This window comes from Mugil cephalus, chromosome 11, assembly GCF_022458985.1.
Source record: "Mugil cephalus isolate CIBA_MC_2020 chromosome 11, CIBA_Mcephalus_1.1, whole genome shotgun sequence".
Taxonomy (NCBI): Eukaryota; Metazoa; Chordata; class Actinopteri; order Mugiliformes; family Mugilidae; genus Mugil; species Mugil cephalus.
Genome location: NC_061780.1, coordinates 6388512 through 6395091, shown reverse-complemented (window position 1 = coordinate 6395091; position 6580 = coordinate 6388512). Strand labels below are relative to the sequence as shown.

At 44.3% G+C, this 6580-nt stretch overlaps 1 protein-coding gene across 1 annotated transcript in view; it reads left to right on the top strand.

Annotated features, from left to right (window-relative positions):
- Positions 1-310: 310 nt before the first annotated feature.
- Positions 311-6580, top strand: part of erfl1 (Ets2 repressor factor like 1) — a 45542-nt gene continuing 39272 nt past the window's right edge. The window contains exon 1 of the mRNA XM_047597822.1: positions 311-902. The gene's annotated coding sequence lies outside the window, so the exon portion shown is untranslated. The remainder of the gene's footprint in view (positions 903-6580) is intronic.

Sequence of the window (6580 nt, the reverse complement as noted above, 5' to 3'; positions counted from 1 at the left end):
ACGCTGCGCCCCCCCCCCCCACACACACACACACTTCCCCACCCCAGCCCGCCCCCACTCCATCTACCCCCACCTGTCCAAAATGAAAAATCCGTCATTTTCATCAAACGTCCAACCAAATATTATCTGCACTCCATTCCCGAAGATCGAATCTTATTTAGGGGCGACGGGATTTGCCATCTGTTTTCAAATTTCATTCCTCCATGAACTTTATTTTCCCTCGACTTTGGACAAAATTATAACCCGATCGATCCGCTTTCTGGCCACCACCCGCCTACATATATTTTCCTTGTGCGGTCTCTTCACTGTGTAGGTCAATTTTCTGTCTCACGTCCACATGAACACGTGCAGAACACAGTCTGCAGCTGATAGAAACTTAAATGCGGTCGGGCTGATGTGAGGTGGAGGTTCAGGCTCAGCGCCTTCTCTTTTACCTCCCCCTCTCTCCGCGCTCTCGTCCTCTCGTCCCTCCGTGCGCCCGGATCTCTCCCCTTCGCGCGCTCTCCCCTCACACATCTGCTTTCATTTTTAGACTTTGGTTGCACTGCTCGTGTAAATTATATCATACCAATTTCGGACAGTGGCAGATTGCAGTGGACTTCCTTTTTCGTGTCAACTTTTTGTTGCTCCGGGGATAACTTTTCTATCGCTGCAGACTCCTCTGCTGCTTCCTCACCTCACTCATCTTGATATTTTTTTTTTTGGGTGGCGTTCATTTACGCTGACACTCATAGATAACGCCAGTGTAACTCTTCGCCAACGTAGTTTAATGCGGGAGGAAGGATGCGCTGTCCGATCTGTTAAATTGGCCGATTACCACCAGCCCTCTGCGCACGTCCACAGGGATCCCATCAACCTGTGTGGGAGCTGCTGGACAAGTCAATGAAGGTGCATCGGTGAAGGTAAGCATCCTACTTCCCGATTCTCTTACGGACATGTGGCATTAATAATTTAGAAACGCGTCCGAATTAAGACTCTCGTGAGAAAATGAATGCACTCTGGCGGGAGAGAAACATGTGCACCTCCTTCGTGAACTGACTGATGTTTGCTGGTGCGCCGGAGAGTTGTCGAGCAGCGCGCGGTACGCCTCGCTCCAGATAGATCGGCAACAATTCCTAAAAGGTTTAATGCTTTAAAACGTGTTTATGTGTTGGATTTGCGATGCATGTCCTATACTGCGACTATAGGGACCGAGATCACTGAGAGAGAAGATGATGGTAAATCTGAGATGAAAAGTATACGAGCGGCCGGAGAAGTGGAGCGCAAACTTGGCAAACGAGGATATGCTCCCTGAAAAGTTGTGCAACCGAGACTATACATGTGGATATGCTTTGCATAGTCGCGATCATATCTCAGCATCCAGTGACTTTTAGGGCTATTCATGATATGTGTCTTATTATTGGTTAATAATAATGTAAGCAATGCGTAAATGTGGCCATAAACATGCAGCTGTAGTCTCAAGTACTCAGTTATACATGTAGATATGCTCCCATAGAATAAATTTAATACCGATCAATAACTCATGCCTTTAAAGGTGGTGTCAAACCACAAGAATGTATTGCATATTGAATATGTTGTCCGATTTTTGTATATCATGGCATCTAAGTAGCAGCGCATTTACTTTTCTTATATATCCCTTACCTTTAGATTACATTTAAACTTGTGGATGCTGTGCGAAAAGGTCATTTCACTCAGTTCAAGGTTTCAACATCATTGTTACGGCCCAGTCTGTTCACTATCTGTGAAGAAGCCCTTTCTAAACACAGAAGTGAGACAAATCTTTGTGCCACTGAGAAAGGATTTCGGACTGACTTTATGAACTACTTATATATACTTATTTACAAGCGTTTTGTTGTTTCACCTTTAGTTACATCACAAGGGAACATGGTGAAGAGGTCACGGTCAGATTGTTGTCTCAGTGTTTTACGCCACAGAAAAGCTCGGTGTTTGTAGTTTAATGATTTTTTCCCCCACATACAATGAATGTTAATTTAGGTTGATGTTTTTTGTTTTTTTGCATTTTACAACGGATCGTCTCTGATTTCTTAAATACTGCACTAAGTCTCACTGTGAGCGTAGTGTACTCTTGATGTAGTACGTCCAGAAAGCCGCTCTGGATACCGTCTTCATGACCTTTTCATTGATTCCAAGTTTCCGCTGCACGAGGTCATGTACATCACCAATCTCTTTCTCATTTACAGATCAAGATCCAATGTGCAGCATGAAATTGTAGCAGCGTAGTATAGTAATGTGAAATAAAATGAGTAATGTCACATCTGTGTTAGCGACGGAGGTGATTCTAGCTGATCAGAGTACAATGTGGCTGCTATTTTTAAATTATATAAATGGGTAATACTTTGGAAGAAATGATCTGTGAAGTCCTGAGACTTGTAGAGCTAAAGTGAAGCCTGATCAGTTAATATGTGATCTACCACAAGAATATGGCACGGTACGCATGTTTTTTCCAACAGTGCGTAGCTGCAAAACTGTGGACGCAGTAGGCAAAAATGAAAGACCATCAACCCTAGTAAATTAAGCTTGAGTATACAGCTGGATTGCAGCTTTGAGTGACACTCATTTAGTCTTTTTTTTTTTTTTCCCACTTGTGCTTTGCAGCCACGGCGGAAACATCGCCTTCTCTAAGGCTGCAGGGATCTGTCAAATGCCATTATTTATGCTACTCATCAGATGCATCACAATAATGTGCTTGTTATGTCGGCTAAATTCAGAGAAACATCGTTATATCAGTTTACGTCTTAAAGAGTTGCTTCTGCACAACAACCACATTCTTAAACAAAATGATCCCTGGTGACACAGAGTACGTGGGTTAATAAAGAAAGAAAGACATTTCAAATAACAATGTGGAAGTCTTTTCCTGGCCTTAATGAACCCAGACTCAGGTCTGGTTTGTAACGCTGACCCCCAGCATGAGGAGCGCGACCCTGCTGTAGGCCTATCTCTAAATTACTAAGTGCAGTTGGCAGGGAAATGTTTATTGCCATCGTGGTGTTGATACGTTTTTTCTTCTACACAGCCATCCTAGTACCCCTGCAGTTTTCACTTCTGCTTGAAAGAATGTTTCCTATTGACATTGATAATGTGTTAATCAATGTGGTAGTTTTGTGCTTATCCTAAACAACATTATATCTGAACGCTCTGCATGAATCAAGGCTCCGCGAGGGCCCACTGCAAGGGAGTGTCCCTCCATTGATTAGGTATTAGCTTCACCACCTCCAACGCCCAGCCACTTGTTTGCAAACGGCACTCTATTTCCGAGGTATTCAAACGATCTCTGAGCATGGGAGCCAATATTTATAGAGGCTTTAACAGGTTCATTATAGTCAGCGGGGACCGTTCCGCCGAGGGATGGAGCTCTCATAAAGGGCTCAGCGGAGTTAGACCCCATCCACAGAGCGTTTGGCAGTACAGTCAATGGCTCCAATCATTCCTCATGCGCTTTATGGCCACGTGGACGTTTATAGCTGTTATGGGGTTAAAATAAAAGCATTAACGGATGCAAAGGGTAAGGTGGTGCATTTAATCTAGGGTCACTTTGTGTGAGGTCTGTAATCCACTTGGTGACAGTTACTGCCACCCCAGGGTGTTACTTGTGTGTACACTCATTGTTACTTCAAGGGAATCAATTGGTGAAATGCACTTCAGCAGCTTTGGTCCACAGACCTTTATGTCAAACAAAACGTGGAGCTGTTCCACTTGTTGGGAAACCTTTGAGCAAGGTAGTTATAATATTATTTTCTGTAATTATGAGGCCCCAGTAGTGCCAAGCACTGTGTTTTTTTTTTCTGACTTTCAATCTTTATATACTTTAAATTTAAACAAAAGAGCATTTCATTTTCCTTATCTCGCCTCCATCGGCCCTGTTGAGCTTCTGTCTGTACTTTGTCTATTACTTTACACTACAACTACCTATTTGCATGCCCGCGTTTTCTATTGCCATCTTCCTCTACACCCAAAGCTGCGTTCTTTTCACACAGCGTGAACCCTGTTTTGGAGTCGCTGACCCCCCTCGGCTTTCTCCTCTCCCTGCCCCGTCTCCCACTTAACCCCATATTTCACAGCTGAACTACGGCTAATTTCCCCCCAGTCCTCCGAACAGCGCTCTCTATACTGCTGGAGCACGCTTAATTACCCGCAATTAAAGGCAAACGCTAACGAGAAAATTGCTCTGTTATGAAATGACTTCAAAAGGACTAGAGTAAGTGGAATGGATTGAAGGAAAAGTTGGGTGGTAGCCTCGGGTGGCAGGGAAGAGCTTCTCTCTCTCTGTGCTTCCCCCTTAAGCCGTCTCAGTGGATGGCAGTGAGCAAAGACTCCGCTGGCGAGACCCAAAGCTGTAGACTACACAATTCAACATCTAAACTCCAGTGTTGGTACTGAGAAAGTGTTCACTTAATTAATGGAGAGTGAATCTGTGAATGCTTTGTTGTGAAAGGGGAAAAGACTTTCACTTTGGTTTCTTTTCTTTTAAACCTTAATGTGCGTCACACCCAGCTCTCATGAAATATCATCCCATCGTGTTGATGTTGGACATTGTAGCCAGCATCGCCAATAGATTCTAACGGATTTCTTACACTCGATGTGATAAGAAGACAAGGTTAGATTTCATGCTTATTACATTTCATTCACTCATTGACCTGTAGTCCACGGTGTCCTTAAAGAATCAATGTAATTGTCTTCTAGCAAATATAATTTCTTCGAGTGACATATTTATAGCGTAATGTGTTTCACTGAAGATTAGTATATGCGAAACCATGTGTGTTCCGGCCTGTCCAGACTGTACCCTTCCTTTCGCCCAATCCCGAGATGGAAAAGCTCCATCCCCCAAGGACCGTCTACAGTACCCAGTCCAGAATTCGAAACAGTCGCTTTGCCCCAATGTCAACAAAACAAACAGCCTTTGACTAGCAATGCAATTTAAAACATTTTAAGACGTCGATGCTGAATTATATTCCTGCAGTGTAGCGGAGATGAGGGGATTTCAATTTTGGTACAAACCCCATTGAACATTTTGACATTTAACATCGTATTTGGGCATTAGCAACAACAAAAAAGAAATTTTGACTTTGACCCAGAACTTGTTAAAATGCTCTATTGTCCAAATGTTTCCCTCAAAATTACAAATGTCAGCCTGATGGTGATGCTAGATAAAAAAACGAAAACCAAAATCAAAGAAGTGAAGGAAGCCGGAGTACTCACACGGGTACGGGGAGAGAATGCCGACTCCGCACAGAAAGGCCCCAGTCGGCCGACGGATTCAGATCCCTCTTGCTGTGAAGCATCAGCGCTAACCACCACCTCACCGTGCCGCCCTTTGTCACACCAGTCAACACCCAAAATTTTGCAATATTCCTCTCCAGACCACGAGCTTCTCCGCTGGCGCGTAATAAAATTATAAATAGGAAACTACTCTCAGTAATCCACTTATTTCTACGTCTACTGCTTCATAAGGAGGCCATTCAGGTCTGGGATTATTTGGTGCTGCTTCATGGCTCCCAATTTTCATCCTGAGCTAACCTTAACTGCGTATGCGTTACACCAAAACTATCCGCATGGCTAGGTACCACTCGTCATAACTGACACAATACATATGCAGGACACTGTTGGGGAAAAAGGTAAGTTTGAGGGACAAAACGCAGTGAGAATGCTTTTGAAAATAAAGGCTTTGCATCAGAACCTAGGCTGCTACATGTGATTTGAGACGTCTGGCAGTATGTGGCATTCTAGTGTGACCAGAGCAAACCCTTCAACACCCAATAAGAACACATTCAAGCAACATAACAGCATTATCTCATAAAGTCCTGCTAAGACCACCTGGCAGCAGCTGTGCTGAATGGAGACAGCCAGATGTTGGAACGTATCCGGGACAATATACCCGACCGCACACCTTATACCCTGTTACTGAGGAGCGAGCCTAACCTTCCATACCGTCGACACCTCCCCACCTCCCACCCACTCACAACCCTCACCCAGCTTCTCAAGCCAATCCAATCTACACCTGGCAAAATGAAACAAATACACACTAATTCGTATTATTTACGTCCAGTTTACACCACATAACGCGAGCTATGAGGGGGAAAAAGAGCTATATGTTGGGTGGATAATTGTAACAGTGGTAGTAATAAGTGCCGCGGCTACAGTGATAACAATTAGATTTGATTTCATTTGAGAATGCCTCCACAGCTGCTCCCCACTCACCCCCTTAACCCCCTTCTTCCCCTTTTTCCCTCCCCCCTCCCTCCTCTCCCTCCCCCCGCTCCTCTCCCCCTAGATTAAAGTGGGTGTGTTAATTCCGTGGTGTAGCGATCGAACAGCTCTGGCAACAATGGGAAATGGGCTATTGATCAGAACAGCTCAGATTAAGACTAGGCAGTGGAGCTCTTTCTTGTTCTCTTTCTCCTCCTTTTCTCTCCATTTCCCACCTTCTACTACCTGTCTTCCTATCTGTCCTGCTAGCCGTGCACACACACACGCACACACACAAGCACACACTCTCACACACTTGCTCCTCTCTCCATCTCTTGTCTTTCACCCTCAGAGAAGAGAGTTTGGACGTTTAAGA